The sequence below is a fragment of the Schistocerca gregaria genome, chromosome 4, assembly GCF_023897955.1.
Source record: "Schistocerca gregaria isolate iqSchGreg1 chromosome 4, iqSchGreg1.2, whole genome shotgun sequence".
NCBI lineage: Eukaryota > Metazoa > Arthropoda > Insecta > Orthoptera > Acrididae > Schistocerca > Schistocerca gregaria.
The window spans coordinates 648805804-648826300 of record NC_064923.1 but is presented as its reverse complement, the minus strand read 5'-3'; the positions used below and the strand labels follow the sequence as shown (position 1 = coordinate 648826300).

The 20497-nt window shown below is 44.2% G+C and overlaps 1 protein-coding gene across 8 annotated transcripts in view; it reads left to right on the top strand.

The window, feature by feature from the left end:
- LOC126268084 (homeobox protein homothorax) overlaps nucleotides 1-20497 on the top strand; it is an 887891-nt gene that overhangs the window by 165287 nt on the left and 702107 nt on the right. The gene's annotated exons all lie outside the window — the stretch shown is intronic.

Here is a 20497-nt window from a genome sequence, read left to right as displayed (position 1 = left end):
TGTTCTCTTACAACACACTTCTTAACAATAAGTGTTTGTTGTTGTCCACTCAACATTGCGTATCACCAGTAGAAGGTAACATGAAAGTTTCAGCCTATAGATTTCGTGCGAATTATGGGCAGAACAACGTGATATAAAAATTTCGTGGCGATTTGAAATAGGTTTGTACTTTGATTTGGTTGAAATTGAGAAGCGCCGTGCGGGATTAGCCGAGCGGTTTAAGGCGCTGCAATCATGTACAGTGCGGCTGGTCCCGGTGGAGGTTCGAGTCCTCCCTCGGGCATGGGTGTGTGTATTTGTCCTTAGGATAATTTAGGTTAATTGGTGTGTAAGCTTAGGGGCTGATGACCTTAGCAGTTAAGTCCCATAAGATTTCACAAACATTTGAGAAGCATCTATTGATGTGGATGAAAGTTGCCAATTGCCTTAGTAATAAACGTTATTGCCGTCAAATATAGCAATTTTTTAATGCCGTTGAATTAGTTAAAAACTTTGCTGATTTCCATCCACCATGGTAAACAAGCGCAAACTTTCTTCATTACATTTATGGCGTGGATTTAAAGAAAGGATAATCTCTGATGCTACATTATGGACACCAGCAGAATGTAGCTTGGAATGGAATGCATAGAGTGTTAATTCTATTGCTAATAAATAGAAATTCCTTTGTTTTGCTGTTTACGTATTCTGCAAGACACGCGAAGAAGGCACATCGTAAATGGCAACATATACTAATATAAATTCAGGTATATCCACATCTTCGTGATTTTTTAGAAAAATAATTCAATATTTCACCGTCCGATTACGACAAACATTGCTCTGGGAAACATAAAACGTAATCAATTGGAATTTTAGTATACTTCTTACCTGGGATTAAAATCCAAGGTGCTTGTTTCGTAGATTCGAAGAAGACGTAATTTGCCATCTTATGTGGCCCGGCTTGTCCCCCTTCCCCCCACTCATCACCACCCCTACACCCGATTCATTCTCCTTTGTAGGTTTACGTCACAAAACCGGCAAATGTCAGTCCAATTACTGTTCTGTTGTTTCAGCTCTGTAGTCACGTTTGATTTCAACCGAGACCACCGTTCTACAGTCGGAGGCGTATGTAGCGATGACTTATAGCGCCGTATTTACGGTGCAAAAGACATGTGCCGGAAATTACTGTCTCCGCCGCAATAGCAACATTCGCAAACGAAGCTACCTGTCTGCCGCGGGGCGTGTTTACTTTGTTCTCGCCTATTAATTTTGCCGCGGAGAGCACAATGCGGCCGCCGAAGACTGCTGCCGCTATTGTCGGGGGCGGCGTGCGACGCGCGCCGCTCCAATCCTTCTTTGCTTGATTAAAACAATTAATCACCTGCCGCGCGCGTGGAGGGAGAGCGGTACACGCCGGTGGCGGCGCGCCGGCGGCGGGCTCTGCCGGCGGCTGTGCGCACTACATAACCGCTGCTCAGCTGCCGCCAATGATCGCGCATACCTCACACCACCGGGTCTCCGTAAGAAGTATGTCATGTTAAGCGAAAGTAGAACAACAGAACATTCGTTTATGCTATGAATTCTCCATACAGGCTATATAATGTGAAGTAATATTGGGCGATGAAATTGGTCATCTGCTTACAAAACTAACTGAAACGGTTTAGATGGGTAAAGCGAGCTTTCGTTTTCAGTGAATTGAACGACTAACTGAAATGTGGTTGTGAAGCAGTTACATCGTAATTACACTGTCATCAGACCAGTTTTGTGCCTTTCATAGACAGGGGGTAACTGGAAGATTTGCGTCTTACAGGTCGTTTAACTTGACAATTACAAAGCCTCTATCATTCCTGATTGGTAAATGTCCTTGCACTCCAGAGATCACGGAATTGCCAGGATCTGGATTTTACAGAATTTTTTTTTACGAAAGCATCGTTGTCAGGAATTAAACGTGTTTTGTTTTAATGGCGAAAGCTGTCCCTTTTATGATATTTTTGGTACGATAACAGGTTTACTATGGAGTGTGACCACCAAGTTTACTGTCAGGTACTTTACGTTTACATGAGTGAAAAATATCTTTACAGTTTTTCAGCCCAATATCGGGCTACGTCCACTCATTTATTTTCGCTTGCTGGGCAGTTGGAAACTTACAGATGATGTTTCATGCCCTGGGCTTGATCACTGTAGGTTTCGTCGTCCGCATCGTCTTTGAGACTCAATTTATTTAGATTTGTTTTGACTGACGCTATGCCCATTCTAATACTATTCAGTGTCCTCCGAATCTTCCAGATTAATATATTCCCGCTTGGCTTCTCTTGTGAGGCAGGGTAGTTCTTCGGCTTTTAAGCTTGCTAGGTCCCCATCAAATACCATCTAGATGTAGGAGCATCTATTTTCTTCAACTACAGAATCTGTTGCACGTAGTATTCATTTCACTTTACATTGTTCTCATTAAATTGTGTTACGTTGGATAGATTTAAAAAAATTGGATAATGCCAAAAATACAGTCGTAAAATAAAAGACAAGTAGCTGAAAGCAAGATGACATCTTTAAATCAAGATGTGTAGGGGGGGGGGGGACCTTAACTTCAGTCTTGCAATGCTTTAACCACTTCACCGTGTCTCTCGGTATGGTGAGTTAATCAACATTTGTGGTCATAAAAAGGTCGCTGCATTTAATAACGGGACATAAAAACGACTCACAGACATTTACGTTCTAGGGGATAAGCAGGCACAAACAGCGTTTCATGTCCACTGTGCGCTTCACCTTCGTCGGTGTAGGGCTAGGCGCAGAGGCTGTGTCGGCCCCAGCTAGGGCGTTCCTTCTCCTGTGCGCAGCGCACATCGCGTCGCCGTGAATTTGGAGCCCGCCGGGAGGGCGGAATGCGCGATATTTTAGCCTTTTTTTATTTTTTTTAGGACCGGCGCACTGCGACGGCGTCAACAAATCGCATTCGGTGTCCGGGCCGGACCGTAATATGCGGGCGGCCCAAGTTGTGACGGCGAGGCTGGAATGCCGCTGCCGCAGCTTTGTTTAAATTGAGAATTGTTCCGTGATATTAAAAAAGAGAAGGAGCAGCTTTCTCCCCGGTGAGCCAGGACACTGCGCCGAGCTGCGCCGCCCTGACGTTTGGCGCAGAAAATTATATTTACACTTGTTTCTTTCTTTCTTTCTCCCTCGCGTGTGACACAGGCTTGCTCGTGACAGGCTCGTTTTACGGCCTCCACGGCAGGATTTAAGTCTGGCGGTGAGCTGCAGCGGTTGTGGCCAACGCACCGAGCTGGCGGAGGCGAAAACACGGCCGCAGCCACTCCCCGCCGCTAGACTGTGTTTGCATTAGTTCCGTCTCGTGCTGAGGTGTGGGAACAACCCGTAGCAGGCCCGCAGAGGCGGCGGAATAGCGCACAAATCATTCCCACGTTATCTGTCCTAGAGTGCAGAACGAATACTACCACCTTGGATTAAAATGGATTTGGTTTCAAATTAAGTATCATTGCATTGTAAGCCAGTCCAAGCAAGAGGTTCATGTAGTAGATAATAAGAAATAGTTTCTATAGGCGCTAGCGCCTTCTGTTTGCATTCCACCCTAGTAGCACGGGAAATTTGTTTTTAATGCGGCCGTCTATTAGACTGTTTACTCACCTGTCTTCAGGTTCAGTCGATGTACGTGTGGCCTACGCTGCTGTTCACTTAGTGGTTATGACTACGTGGAGGGAATTTACGTTACTTTATTTGGCCGCGCCCCCGCTTCTCCTTATTTTTGCCTTCATCATTTTCTCTCGAGTTTTTATCCTTTTAATTATGTACACTTGCCAGAATGAAATCTTCGCGGAGTGTGCGCTGATATGAAACTCCCTGGCTGATTAAAACTGTGTGTCGGACCGAGAATCGAACTCGGGACCTTTGCCTTTTGCGGGAAAGTGCCCTACCATTTGAGCTACCTAAGCATGACTCACGACGTGCTCTCAGTTTTACTGGCGGAAATAAAGCTGTGAGGGCGGGTCGTGAGTCGTGCTTGGGTAGCTCAGATGGTAGAGCACTTGCGCGCGGAATGCAAAGGTCCCGAGTTCTATTCTCTGTCCGGCACACAGTTTTAATCTGCCAGGAAGTTTTATACACAATTGGTTTTTTTCCAGTGAATCTTGTCACCATCGTTCTGACTAATACCCTGCCAGCCAGTGTACGCATTGCTTTGTTAGCTTTTCGTGTCTGTTAATTTGCTTTTGAAAAAGTTTTGAAATAACGCTTTTAAAAATTTTGCGCTACTTAGAACCATGCTCTCCAATTTGTAATTTTATATAACTACGTATTTGCTTTTCCTTTTGTAATAGATAAATCTGAGGACGCCCAAACGAGGCGAAACATGTTATTTGTAGTAAGAATAACTTTGCAACCAAAACTGTGTCTCCGAGCGACCGCTACGGTCGCAGGTTCGAATCCTGCTTCGGGCATGAATGTGTGTGATGTCCTTAGGTTAGTTAGGTTTAATTAGTTCTAAGTTCTTGGCGACTGATGACCTCAGAAGTTTAGTCGCACAGCGCGCAGAGCCATTTTTGAACTTTTTCTGTTGCTTGACGTGACCTATTCGCCTCTGGAAACGCGTTTGTTTTGAGAAAAGTCAAGTACCGTAGTAATTCAGATTTCAGAAAGGCATACCATCTCCAGAATTTCTGTAGCTGCTAATAGTGTGCAAATCAGCCTAGGGATAGAGGACAAATGTGCTTTGTTTGAAGATCCCTTACCCGCAGAACATGCAGCGCCTTAACATTTACTAGCTGAAGTAAGGCACTGTTAGAATTTGGGGATACAATAAGCTAAACTGTATTTTGAAGCGAGTATTTTCTCTTACTTTTGCTGACGCAAAAGTGTGAATTACTTCATGTGTTTATTGCTCTCTATAGTTTAAAAAATACCTCATTCACTAAAATGTTATTTTCTTTTGAGGGTTCCATACGTCAGGATGTAAAATCGGAACCTTCACAGGATCACTTTGTTGTTCGTCTGAAGGACTGTTCAAAACACTTTTTCTCAGGCACGAGTAGCTGCTTGAAGTTGGCGATGTAAAAAATTGAAACTTCTAAGACAATGTTGTCAAAAGACTTGACCACTCGCGTACTCACTCATCAAAACCTATAGGGTACAGCCAACTGCTCTAGAATAAAAAATTTGGCATGAATCATGGTTTCACTGTACATGTAAAGCAAAAAAATCCGCGAATCTTGGGTTTGTTGTTATATCACACGAAAAAAATGTTACCTTTATTATTTGTTAGTAGACTCCAAATTTGAAATTAAAACACTCCAGAAAGTCTTGCAATCCTTATGAGCGATATCTTGCCAGTATCATTGTCCATATAGGTAAAAATCCTGAAGATCTTGGATTCCCAGAATGAATGAACCATCTATATAATTAAGTTTGCAGCGAACTCTCATCTCACTATTTTTTCGTTTATGATCATCAGTGGTCTCATTTATAGTGTACCAGAAGTGTGTTAGCTTCAACCAAATTCAGTATTTGCTGGTCAGTTAAGGAATAGATTTCTCTTCAGAAACCACATGCGCAAATAACCTCGGCAGTGAGCGCCATTACGCCACATATCACAAGCACGGAAGACACGCGGTCGGTAGTGATAGTGAGAAACACTATTTTCTGCAATACTCTTGTCATCTGAGTTTGCCGAGGCTTTGAATTGATAAACAGCTGTCCTTCACGTATGGACACCATTGCTCGTTTATTCTGTGCTTTCCTCTGTGCACGCGTATGCATCCGCTGACGTTCGCGAGGCGGGGATCGTCGCAGTGTTTACGAGCATTGCTGGAGACGCAGATGCGTGGAAAGCGGACGCAGTCCTCATTAGCCGCTGCCACATCTGCGCCATGGCTTCCAGATGTCTGCCGACCTGCGGCGCGCCACTCCCCTTTCCCAAAGCAGACTCCGCTCCCACAAAACCTACGCCGTGTCCTGGCGCGATGTACAACTACCCTAACGTTGAGAACTTGTCTTGTCACAGCAGCTCACTTTCTTGAGAACGACATGTACCAGACCATCGTAGCGTGCAATTAAACCAATCACCGTAGTTTCAGTATTGCGAATCATAAACTGACGTAAAAATATCGCATCAATAAGGAGGAGTTGTGCGACATAAACGAAAACTGGTAGGCGTGTTTCTACGTCTGAAATGTGATAGCTCTTAAAATTTTCCACCAGTCGCATAAGAGTAACGCTAGTAGCAAATACACGCTGTAACAGTTGAGAGCATTGCTTACCTTAGAGAGTGGACATGGTGAGTTGAAGATAGTAAAGAATGCCTTTAAGGCAAAAAGAGTCCATTATCAATAGCTCACTGACTTTGAACGAGGTCGTGAAGTTGGGCTGCGAGAGGCTGGACGTCCTTCAGTGGTATTTCAGAATGACTTGGCAGGAATGTGGCCACTGTACGTGTTTGCTGGCAGCGGTGGTCACCAGAATGTACAGTCGCAGAAGGACCTTGCTTCGGACGTCCACGTGACACTACTAAGAGGGAAGACCATAGTGTTCAGTGTATGGCTGTGAACCATAGAACTGCATCTGCAGCAGTAATCGGTGTAGCAGTCGGCACCATTGACACACAATGAACAGCTACAACTCCGAACCAGACGTCCTGTAGCGTACATTCCACTGACCGCAAACCACCGCCACTTGCGATTTCAGTGGTGTCAAGTGACAGTTCACTGGAGGGAACGGTGGAAGTCTGTTGTGTTTTCTGATGAAAGTTGTTTCTGCAGGGCCTGCAACCAACCTGTTTGCACGCTAGACACACTGGATCTACACGTGGAGCATTTGACATCTGTAATGACTCAGGTCGCTCTTACATTAACTCGTGAACCTGTAATGTTAATCACTTACATTTGTCACCTAGACAAATGTATTCCCGAAATTTCATTACTCTATATTAATTATTTTTTGCTGTTGTGATGATTTTAGTATAATTTACGTACCTTACAATCGTGGAGGGTGATCACGAACTGTCAGGTTTCTCATACTTCTCGGTAACACTGTTCTTCGAAATGCAATCAAAACGAGCGTCTTTCTTCATATGTGTTTCAGTTTAGCCTCTTTCCGTATTTGAACCCTCACACGATTACAGTGAGTTACTAACGGTATGATTCTTCTTTGCAGATGTATCTAACGGTATATCGTTGTCGTGGAAATACCAAGTGCTTGAATACAGCCTACGATATTCTGAAAAAGGGATATCACTTTTGAGTTACACTTTAACTATTGTCAGAAGTCTGTCACACAAATGTTCATGCGATTGCTTCACTCAGAGCCCACACACGTCGTTACTTTTAATTTTGTGCGCTATTCACTCCAGCATTAAATATTTTACAAAAAAGCTAAAGCTGCTCTTCCGTTCGTAACAGGTCCCCGTATCCTCCAATGGCGAGAGGCGGAAGCACGTAATGCATCCAGGAACGATGTCAAATATAGTCATTTTGTTGATCCAGGAATTATGCGGTCGGAAGGCATAATGTTATGTGGCCGTACTGATCCCAAATTACTGAACTCCGTATAGAAGTAGAATAATATCTCGTAACTCTTGGAAACGAGGTTATGTAATGGACCTTCAGTGCATGAATATGAAACAGGATGAAACTGTAAACATGGGCCGGCCGGAGTGGCCGAGCGGTTCTAGGCACTAGTCTGGAGCCATCGCTACGGTCGCAGGTTCGAATCCTGCCTCGGGCATGGATATGTGTGATGTCGTTAGGTTAGTTAGGTTTAGGTAGTTCTAAGTTCTATGGGACTGGTGACCTGAGATGTTAAGTCCCATAGTGCTCAGAGCCATTTGAGGCATACTTCATCTTTGATATCGTGAACCAAATCTCTTCTAAAGTTCTTTGCTTTCCATATTTTGAGGGGTGGTAGTGTAGAACAAACTAATAAAAACGTCCATTTAACTCGCCTCTGACTTGTATACCTTAAGAAATTGCAGCGGATATTCATCTTCACTATTGTGAAACACATCTCCATTACTGAAAAGAAATGCTCATATCTCTTAAGATGTGCATGTGAGAATCCATATTTACCAGGCTTTTTGCTTTCAATGATCGTTCCTTTGATATCCCGAACTATTGATCGTTTCTCCTGAGGTACCCTGTCTATTCGGCAGAGTTTGGTGATAAACAACTGAGGTTTGATTTACTGAACTACCAGAACAGCATACAATAAGAGAACGTTGTGCTACCACCAGACAGAATAACACTGAAATCAGAAATAAATTGTGATTGCGTCACACAGAGTATTAAATAAATTATGATCACTGACGGTAACAACATTTGGAAATACTGTTGTCGTTCCAGCATCCTCAGTCCTCTTAACGAGGCGTTTTAGAGTAAAAGGCCACAGAATAGCCTACGGCTCTCATATATACCGCGAAATTTGCGGAATCTCTGCAAGGGTTTAATGAAATTTGCCTTGACCTTTTCTGGGCGCAGATACGGGTCACTGAATTCGACGGAGGACAGCTAGTACTTCCTTCTATATAATTTTTGGTTTTAACAGCTAAATTCACATACTATCCAATCTGCGACATGCCATTAGTTTGGTTGATACGCGACACCCAAAACCAGATGCTACTCAGTAACAACATAGGCAGCAGGTGCTGCTCAGGGCCTCATGTCAAGGGCGTAAGTACTAGTAGCTTCGCTGTCGTGTAGCATCTTTTCATAGTAAAAGATGTCCAAATGAGGCCAGTAGCTGGCAGCTGTAAATAAGCAGTCCTTATCTGCGCAGTGACGGCTTTAAGGCCCAGGGTGTCCGCAGACAGCGCCTGCTGGAGTTTTACTGTGCGGCTGTATATTTCCTGGAGGGCTCGCGCGCGGTTCCCGACTAATTGAGCGGATACCGTCTGCCGGATGGCGGTCTGCTGCCCTCTTCCCGTCTGGGATCGGGAAAGGCGAGACGAATAACAAAAACACACACGCTACACAGGTACACCCCAGATGAAGCACTTAAAAAAATAAAAAAATTCTCTTTTCCCCAACGAATCAATGAAAGTAGGCACTTGAGACCGCTCCTTCCACTTCGACACGTTGTAAAGAGGAGAGGCTCTTTTGTTGTTTAACGACAAACCTGCCAGTAGTATTAAACGTCAAACTTCCAGGTCGTTTACGAAGGATCTTTTACGGGCTGTGGTGACCACTTCCGTCAGGAGCGCCTAACGTTCGAGCAGGAATGCATGTATGATTCTATCAAGCCAGACAGCCAACAGTTTGAAGCAGAATAATAATTACTTCAGGATGTCCTGAGACTCTCCTTGAAAATGCTAAGTAATGACTGGATTTCTTCATTGCGTGGTACTGACTTCCAGGCAGCTTGCGTCATTAACGAGAATTGTGATTTAGATATAGCGAAATTCACATTGCTTTGTTGTAGGTTAGGGTCAGTATTTCACAAGTCACAAAAGACAGAAACCTGAGTATAGGATACAGTAGAAAGTATCTTCTGCCATGACCTTCGGAGTCGTCTGCTTCGTTAGCTGCGCGTTTAGCGCATCGGAATTGTAACCGAAGGGGCCTGGGTTCGGTTCTCGGCCGGGTCGATGATTTTGTCCTCTATAGCACTGGATGCTGTGTTCTCACGTTCGTATCGTCATAGCTGACAGTAAAATTTTGTGATGGTTGTACGGGTACGTCCTGAAAACGAATAATAATAATAGTAATAATAATAATATAATAATAATAAAATAATAATACTACTCTGAGTTCAAATAGAGAACTCTGTTATAATATCCCAATATCTTATCCGTTGTAAGGGTTAGCGGATGGTTACGACCCTTTTATGGATCACATCACCGTTTTGAAAGTTTTAGAGTTACAGTGAGGCCACCTACGGAATCGCTGGGTAGCAGTCCCGTATCGCTTTTCTCGGGCACGCGTCGAGTTACAAATCGGCTCTGGACGGCTGCGTGTCCTGTGCCCAGAGCAGAGCCCGCGGCGAGGTGACGGATGCGTGGCGAGCAGGCGGACAGCGGCTGCAGGCGGGCGATAGCCGCGGTAAACACCGTAAAACCTGCCCGCGCACGGGCCGCCGGAATTATGCGGCCTGGCCGCTAATCTGTTATTGCAGCTAACAGCGCCGGCCTTTGTGCTCGCATTGTGCGCGCCCGGCCAGATAAGGCCCGCGCTGCCAAATACCTGCTGCACAAAAGGCCCACTAATGAGGGTCCGCGGTCAGCTCGCCAAAGCGAACTCTCTTGTCCGCGCTAAGCCGCTTTCCGGCCTGCACCCTCGCCTCACCTCACTCCTTTCCCAAATTTCCAGCCCTTTGAGGACCGGACCTCTTTCTTGGCCAGAGCACGACTTTGCTTTCACGAAAATCGCTGTTTACCTATCAGCTTGCGGGGACACGGATAAACCCCCGTATTGATACTTCACGTCACTAGGGAATTCCTGTAGGTAGCGCAGCATGGGAGAAGACAGGTAAACATGTACGGCTATAAATGGACATAAATGTTTCCATTAATTATAAGCGAACCAGAAGATAATCTTACGCATTCTTTATCGTCGCGTTGGCAAGTGACAGCACCTGGAGTACGGTAGTTACTCCTTCAAACGTAGACGTAATCAAAAGCCGTTGTGCAAGGCGATCATTGTGCTGTGTAACATTTCATAAACGGGTCAGAAAAAATCCAGAAAAGTCGTTAAAAACACACATACCAATCTTAACCGGGATAAAGAGGCATATGTTACAGTAGCTTGAGGTGTTCCCTAAGGTAGTACTATAGGACTCTGTGATAAACCTTTTGCATTTCTTTTATGTTTTCATCTTCTTTAAAGGCAAAGAGAAAAGATGAAGTGGTAACCCATCATAGAGCCTATGCCTACCGTCAGGTATCATATTGGAGTTTTGAACTGTGTTCCCGTGCTTTCTCAAAATAATAATGAATTAAGGATTTTCCGCCTTTTTGGAGATACACGTGTAATTGTTTTAACAACCAAATATGTTTCACACCGTTGTGGCGGCCTCCATGGATTATACATACATACATACATACATACATACATACATACATACACACACACATACATACATACAGTTATATTTAGGTTAGGAAACACGTTACGTGGTATTTCGTCGTTATTTAAATTACATACGCGTTTCACCTTTTATATTACATTGTACGCCTGACAACTGAAATCAGCCATGGGTGTAAATTAATTCCCGCAGTTTGCTGGTTAAACTCAATATGTAAATAGGCAAGGGAATTAGTATTTGCATATGCTTTCCTGGAATCGTTATTTAATTCGCAGACTAATTCATCAGTCGTTGACAGTTTCCTTTCCAATACCACCCACCGGTCCTAAGGGATTATCGTGTATCTTTTGCAATTAATTTGAACCCTATGCATTTTATAATTCTTTGTTTTGCCTATACAGTGACTGGAAAGAGCTTAATGCGTATTAGTAATAAACACGATTGTATTGTGACTCTTGGTTTCATTTCATAGTGTAAAGAAACCCATTTAACATGATATTCCTGTGAGCTATGGTACCCATATTTCATATTTAATTGGGCCGCTCTTGTTTAAACTCAGATGTTCAACAGTTCCCGTTCCGCGTCTTTGTCATAATTTTGCTTAATTACGAAGGTACTGGGTTTGCATCTCGTTAGGAATACTCAGAGGTATGACACATGCTAGGACGTCGACTCACCGTTACTATTAATGTACTCCGTGTTTGTGTGATGAAAAGATGTTAAAAATTTATTGTAACTTAAACGGTAATTGAAATATATTGAAACTTTTTGCTCATAGTGGTCATGGGGTCACCAACCACATGCATCAGCGTTGTTCCTACATATTTTTCAGTGTCACCCACCATAGACTTTAGCAAACCTTCCTTGGTCCATCTGCCACCCATTGACCCAGTTATAGATCCCACAGCTCTTCTTAACTTAAATGTGTAATTACAGTGATGGCTGACTTCAAAAGCTGCACAACGTGAAAGACCAATGCCTTAAAATATGTTCGATGCCTCGTGAATATCGAGCTCATGATAGAGTTTTTCGAACACATGGCAGGGATAGTACAGCAACGAGAAATATACGATGAAGAAACAGTCTTGGTTGCAGAGATGTATTTATTATTTATTTAGTATTGACGTGTTTCGCCTCATTCAAGCATCCTGAATTAGCTGAATATTAGATGGTGTTAAGCGCGTGGGACATGGTTCATGAATACCGAGCATTCAGCACGTCCCAGCAAACAACTGCTCTCGTCAAAAGTCTGGAAACATTGGGCGATGTCTTTGTTGAGGCAAGAGACGTAATCTAGAAAATGCAAAACAGGCTCGTTTTACCGGTAAATCAATAAATGGTTGCCCTTTGTTGGTCTCGTCACAACACTTACAACACAATTACTGGACTCTAGGAGAAAGCCACGCACCACAGCCAACTGCCAACTGCCAATGACATGGTGGACGAATTGGGTTATTAGTACAGAAAGTGGAATTTCCCTGTAGTATGTCGCAGGCTGTGATGTGCAGATCGGTATATCCTGCTTGTGGAATAGTCTGTTCTGAGGTCCACAATCTGAAGTGCCCTAGGCTTCGTAGAACTGTCAACACATTCCATTTCCGCACAGTTGTAACTCCGTACAAGTGCCACAAACTCATCGGTAATCCGGTTTGGATTGACTAGACCAGAAGTGTGTATGGGCTATTAAAATTGGGTAGTCGATCGAACTCGGATTTGGCGTCTTATTCGCTTATAGCAGGTCCTCTACTTGGAATAACAGTGACCTTCCTGGACCCCAACATGTAAAGTTCGAGTGCAGTTTGAGAGACATGGACTACGACATTTAAGTTTGGATCGGACCGTAATTCGTGCTCGGATGGCCGAAGCGGTTAAGGCGTCCGCTCGCGTAAAGCGGGAAGTCCAGGCTCTAGTCCCGATTTGGCACAAATTTTCACTGTCGTTATTCCAATATACAGCCTACGGCGGTTCGTATTCGCAACTGCGAAAACATTCCCCGTTATTTTCATGGATATTTAACTGAAATAAACTTCATAATTAACGCTGATGTGCTCACTGACACTCTCTGCCTGTAACATGTGAAATATGAACGATAGGTAGAAGAGTTCATTTCGAGAAGAGGGACAGCGTGGGCCCGGTAGAGGTGCACCTGGGCTTTACAGGCGCACTGCAGACGCGGAGACGGCGTGCGGCGTTGTTTGTCGCAACGTCTGCTCTTCCGGCGACGCCGGCGTCCGCTGCGGCGGCGTCTCTAGGGGCGCGAGGGGCGAAGCGACGCCGGCAATATCTGTCACTTCCAGGGAAATGTATATTGTCGCCGCAGCGCCCGCGCGCTCGCCGGCCCGGGGGACGGCGGCGGCAGCAGCCAGCCGGCAGAGGGAAGCCAGAATTCGCCCGCGCCGTAATATTTCAGCGGTAATCTTATACCTGCCGCTGCCGCCCGCAATATATAAGCGGACGGGATATTTCTCCGGCGACCGCCTCCTTCTTTCCCTCGGCCTCTGCCGGCGCTCCCGAGGCAGGCCAGGTCGCTTCTGCGCGCGTTATTGTCGACGCCCGAAGAAGGGGTACGGAGCAGAACAGAACCGCGCCAGAACAGAACTCGACTGCGCCACCAGCCGGCGTCGGCAAGGCGCGGGGCGGAAACGGCTTTCTCGGATTCCGCGGAACTATTTCTGGCGGAGGGATCGCCAGGCAAGGGCAGGAGGGGGAGGCGGGCCAAATCCCCTCTGGGAACCACGTGCTCGCAGTGGTTCGGCTAATAGGGGAAGTCGGGGTTGCCTGACTGCCTCTCAGCCGCACGGCATTCTTTCGTCGGCGGCGCTGCGTCATCCTGACTGGTCTCTGCCGGCAGCGCCAGTAAACACTCCTCTGAAGTTCTCTGCGTGAATCCACTTGGGCTGACTAATTCGAATCTTCTTGCGATACAAATAATGATGGTTATGTCTGTTCTAACAGACCAGGTTTCGAGGCAACTGGCATACCTTTTTTCAAAAAATGCAGCAAACAGCCATTTTTTGTAGCTTTATTTATTTATTTGAAATAAGACACACAACTACCTTCCTTTTTGATCATAGCCAGTTTCTCAAGCGATCATTCTTGTATACATCTAAGTTGTCGAGTTGGAATTTCGCATCAATGACCGATAATGATGACAAGATTTCAGCTCGGCAGCTTGGGTGTACACAAGACTGAAGACTTGAGAACAACATTGCGACTCCAAACCTACTAGGAAAAGAATTAACTGTAGCTATGGAATTTGTATTCAGAAAGCAAATATCGACTGGTTATATTAAAAGTTTAGCTACTCACATAAGTCCAGAGTCGGCTATAATTATCGTATGGCAGCGAAACGACTGCTACGGTCGCAGGTTCGAATCCTGCCTCGGGCATGGATGTGTGTGATGTCCTTAGGTTAGTTAGGTTTAAGTAGTTCTAAGTTCTAGGGGACTGATGACCACAGCAGTTGAGTCCCATAGTGCTCAGAGCCATTTGAACCATTTTGAGCAGCGAAACTTGGTACTCGTAGATAATGCGTTAACGCGGAACTGATCTACCTCAGAAAAAAAGCTGGTTCCAATTTTGGCCACCAGATGCAAATCGGGCTCTGTGAATGCAAGAAAGACGTATGGACATGTTACACTATGTCATGGACTAGTCGCAACTTAGACAATTTGTTCAGTATGAGCACCTAAGACGATGATGAGATGCCGTACAGGCCCGATTTACACCTGGTGGCCAAAATTGGAACTAATTTTTGTCTAGCATGTATCGGTTTCGCATCAACGCACTAGCGTATCTACCAAGTTCCGCTGCATATGACAATTAAAGAGCGCACTGGATTCCTGTGAGTAGCTGCACTTTAATTGTAACTACCTGACACAGTATCATATACGGACTCGCATACAGAATTATTATTTCTAAAGTAATGGAGAAGATACTGAAAAGAGATTCAAGACAAGACGCGTTTTGGCCTTTGATTATTCGACCACAATGCGAATGACGCGCTGCATCAGTGATGACAAACTATTGTTTGCTGCGTGCAGAAACGCGAAAGGAAGACCTACAGATTACAGAGTAAAAGGAAGCTGTAACATTCAAATTGCAATCGACAAAAACATTGTATTGATGAAGATAAAAGTGCAGTACGCCAGTTGCTTGGCGTCAGTTGAGGTAGGTAAAGGTGGCTGGTTCTTGTATTTCTTAAAGTAATTCAAAGTCACGGTGCTCAGCCACCATTATCATGCATAAATTAACATTATCGCAGTCACGATGTACTTCTACTGTGAATTTCATTTCAGTATGCATGGGTTTCTTAAAATCATCGAAGATCTTTTAACTTTGTATAGGTAGTTTGGACGTTAATATATATTGCAAGGACATCTGGGGTCCACACTCGCTTTTTGAAAGACACCAAACAGTTTTTAAAATATTCTATTTCAGAGTTTCGTAACAGTAGATGTATTTATGTCTATAGTTCAATGTTTCTGACACTTACAGGTCGTTGTCTTGCTATATCACAAATAATCGAGACTTTCCAAATGATATCTCAACATGGATGGGATAAAATTGCAGGCATGCATATAACGTCCAAACGCTGTTCTTTTGTTCTTCCCCAGTTTCTTCTCATTTTCGCAGAAGTTTTCTTCTCGTCGAGTCTGTTGAATTATGTCAATTTACTTAACATAGGATACAGTTCTATACCAGTCTTCTACACATCTCCGAATTTCGCCATGCTTCGTCTGTAGGGATCATCTTGTGGTTTTAGACATCGCTCCCCCCCCCCCCCCTTTCTGATTTAAATTTATTTCGTTTATTTGCCTTCAAGTTCTTTTTGTATTCTTCATAATCACCCGCATTTCATTAGTTTGTATTGTAGGAATATCTTGATGAACTCAGCACGCTATATTACAAACTTTTGCTCTGGTGTGCCTCTTCCTGTGCGTTTTCCTTATGCAATTTCGTGGACATTTTGACCTATGCTGGCTGAAACTATAGATGCGTAATGAACCAATCATCAAACAGCAGAATCGAGGTCTAACGAATCACGCACGTACCCAATCCTTTATTTATTTGCAAACCTCAGTTAACGTGACAGTACAGTGACAAGAACAGCCTCCTGTTGCACAGAAAAAGTAATAACTCTAGTATGAAAAATTCATATCACTTACGAATTTTGCAGAAACGGCTACAACCCTAGTTAATTAGAAGATGATGTAACTGCATAGATTTCGACGTCACTGTAATCTCTTCTTTAATCTTATCGAGGTTTATTCAACTTTCGTACCGCGCCTCCTTTGTCGATAATGTTAATTTCTCGACTGTGTCTTCAGTCAAAGCCAGGTCGATCCCTTTCGTACGATGATCATATAAACATAGTTTTCAGTATCCTTTTTGTGTATTTTTTAATTCATGGCGCACCTGCTCTTCTGCAACATCCGTGTTCGTTTTAAACAATGCAGCTTCACATCTTGCCGACCTGCGGGTCGTAAGGCGACTGTTTCGTCTGGAAGTGACGGGCGCTGTGAGAGACGGCGATTGGTGTTCCATTGTGCTGGGCTTGTTCTCCAGGCACCGGCTGACGTCACCCCCACTTAATCTAGCGGGCATTAACACGACCAGGAGAGGGAGGCGGCGTGGCCTGGGGTCCGAGGGCCAGCTTCCCCGCTACAAACACGTTTCTTATTCACTGCGACGTGGTGCCGTGTCTACAATACGCCGTAGGTCATAGGAGCGTGGCTCATAATGTTGGCTGTAGGTCTTGGCTACACACACACACACACACACACACACACACACACACACACACACACACACTCGCTTTAGAATTGCTGAAGCTGCATAGTTTCATAGAATTAAGGAAAAAGTTATACGTTGGAGATTAGGAGGGGGAAGAAATATGTGAAAAAATTGCGAAATCATAAGACGTCTTGAAATTATAATAATGTCAAGGCAATCAGAACAATGCTATTTCAATGCCTGTAATGAACCGCGAGGTACACTACGAACACGTAAGTGGTATCGATGAGTTTTAGGCCACATACACCGAAGAGCCAAAAAAACTGGTACACCGGACTAATGTCGTGTAGGGTCTCGGTGAGCACGCATAAGCGCCGCAACATGACGTCGCATGGAGTCGTCTAATGTCTGAAGTAGTACTGGAGGGAATTGACACCACTAATACTGCATAGCTGTCAATAAATCCGTAAGAGTGCGAGGGCTGGAGATCTCTTCTGAACAGCACGTTGCAAGACATCCCAGATATGCTCAATAATGTTTATTAATGGGGAGTCTGGTGGCCAGCGGAAGTGTTTAAACTCAGATTAGTGTTCCTGGAGCCACTCTGTAGCAATTCTAGACGTGTGAGGTATCGCGTTGTCCTGCTGGAATTGCCCAAGTCTATGGGAATGCACAGTAGGCATGAATGGATGCAGGTGATGAGACAGGATGATTACGCATATATCACCTGTTTGGGTCGTATCTAGACGTATCATGGGTCCTATATCACTCCAACTGAACACGCCCCACACCATTACAGAGCCTCCACAAGCCTGCTCACATGCAGGGTCCATGAAGTGGTCTCCATACCCGTACATGTCCTTCTGCTCGATACAATTTGAAACGAGACTCGTCCGACCAGGCAACGTGTTTCCAGTCATCAGCAGTCCGGTGTCGACATTGAATGGCCCAGGCGAGCCATAAAGCTTTGTGTCGTGCAGTCATCAAGATTACACGAGTGGGCCTTCTGCTACGAAACCCTTATCGATGATGTTTCGTTGAACGGTTCGCACGATGACACTTATTTATGGCCCAGCATTGAAATCAGTAGCAATTTACGGAAGAGTTGCACTTGTGCCACGTTAAGCGATTATCTTTAGTCGTCGTTGGTCCCGTTCTTGCAGTATCTTTTATTGGCCGCAGAAATGTCGAAGATGTGATGTTTCACCGAATTCCTGATATTCACGGTACACTCATGAAATGGTCGTACAGGAAAATCCTCGCTTCATCGCTACCTCGGAGATGCCACGTCCTATCGCTCGTGCACCGACTATTACACCACGTTCAAACTCACTTAAATCTTGATAACCTGCCATTGCAGCAGCAGTAACATATCAAACACCTGCGCCAGACACTTGTCATACATAGTCGTTGCCAACCACAACGCCGTATTCTGCCTGTTTACTTACCTCTGTATTTGATTACACATTCCTATACCAATTTCTTTGACGCTTCAGTGTATTTGAATGTAATCTTTTTCACATCGTACTTTCGTTAATATCTACCCAAAGATAGTATCACTGTTTGCCTAGTACTTTACATCCGTCGTGGTCCACGTGTCGATTTAACTAACGGTTTATCTGTTTAGAACAGGAAAGCTGATTAGAGTGCAATGCCGATCTTGGGTGACTACTCAGTGAAGCTTAGTTCAAAGAACTAAGCAAAGGTAGAAAGTGGGTGCATTACCTCCTCCGGCTGCCGCAGCTATATTCCTTATCGACTGCCTCTTTAGACTGCTCAGAGAATGAGGCGAGCTCACGCCTGACTGTCGTCTGCCTTGTCCCACTCGCCAGCGATTCCTCGGCTGTCTCCTCGCCGGCCAACTATTCCTGTACGGCCCGCGGGCTGCCAGTTTGGCTGCCTCCGCTTCTCTTCAGCCGTGAGTCATTCTGCGGCGAACCTCGACAGCGTTTTTGTATCTGGCCAGCGGCGACGATTTGAGAATCTCACATCTGAGATACGCACTCATCTCGTCTGACATCAGAGATCCGCTATACTGGAACATCATTATCTGAACCGAGAGGTTGGCACGATAGGCCTATTTGCAGACGTTCTTTGTCATAAGGCCCAGACGTGGAGATCGTGCCGATAGTTGCGCTTGGAATCCAAACGTACCGGAGTTCAGACATTTCTAGGTTTACTTAAGCTGTTGTGAACTTTTAACTGTCGTAGAGGATATTAATTATTCCGTTAAAATTCAAAACTGTCGTTTGAATTTCACTGTGTCGTTATGTACTTCAAAATTGTAAAACGTCACATAACTTCAGCTTTCCAGCAACAGTCAGAAAAACTGCGAAGAACAGGCAATGATGGTAACACACACATTTTTTTACTTGGCTCAAATGTTTACTTGATACTGTAACATATCGGATTTAGTGATGGTTTACAACTGGTCACCTGTATGACAAAACGCAGGAGACTGAATATCAGGATTTCAGTCGACGATTAGAGATTAGATGCATGGCGAAAAATCCTTTAATAAAAGTGCTGTAACATATAGTGAACTAGTGAAAGCCTTAAGCAGTTAATCTCTGTTACTTAGGCTTTCTGTAGGTGGGTAAGTAACTAATAGTGAAGTCATAGCTGATCGGTAAATTCTTCCTTTAAAAGGAAACAATACTTTACCATGTAACCAACTTCCTTAAGATTTCAACCTGCACATGCCCCAGGAAGTGATAAGAGACTCGCATACTGCTACTAAATACCTAACAAGGAATGCCAAAGAAAATTAAGGATCAATTACATGACGATCAGTTGGGACGTAGGGAAGATAAGGCACCAGAGACGCAGTTCTGACGTTGCGCTCGATGATGGAAGCAAGACAAAAAAATCAGGCCAAATCCATAGGATTTGTATTCCTTGAAAAAGCCCTCGATAATGTAAAATTGCGCAAGACTTCCGAAATTCACCAAAAGTAGATGTAAGCTGTAGGGAAAGATCGTATACAGTATGTAGAAGAACAAAGAAGGAACAATTAGAAGGAAGATTGAGAATGAAGTGGTCTGATGAAGAAGTGTGTTACAGAATGATCCAGCCTTTCTCCAGTATTGTTCTATGTGAACAATGAAGAAATAAGGACGGAAATTAAAGATAGGTTGAGGAGTGGGGCTGAAATTTGAGTTGAAAGAGTATGAAAGATAAGATTCGCTGATGACATTGCTATCATCAGTGAAAGCGAGATGGAAATACAGGTCATACTGAACGAAATGGAGGGACTACTGACAGCAGAATATGGACTAAACATAAATCAAAGAAAGATAAAATTGATGAGAAATAGCAGAAATTAGACTAATAGTAAAATTGATATAAAAATTGGGGACTACGAAGTAGACGAAGTGAAGGAATTTTGTGATCTTAGAAGCAAGATAACGTATGACGGACGAAGCAAAGTGACAATGAAAAATCAGACAAGCACAGGAAAACAAGGCGTTCCTGGCCGGAGAAGCCTACTATTACCAGACATACGCCTTAATTTGAGGAACAGATTTGTGACACAGCTCTTCTGTAGCACAGCATTGTATGACAATGAACATGAACTGTGGGGGGAGCAAAGTAGAAGAAACTGAAGCGTTTGAGATGTGGTGCTGTAAAGGGATGGTGAGAATCAGTGGACTGATGAATGACTAGGTTCCTCGCAGTATCAGCGAGAATAGAAACAATGGGAAACATTAACAAGGAGGGACAGGATGATTGACGTGTGTTAAGAAATCATGGAATAACTTTGACAGTA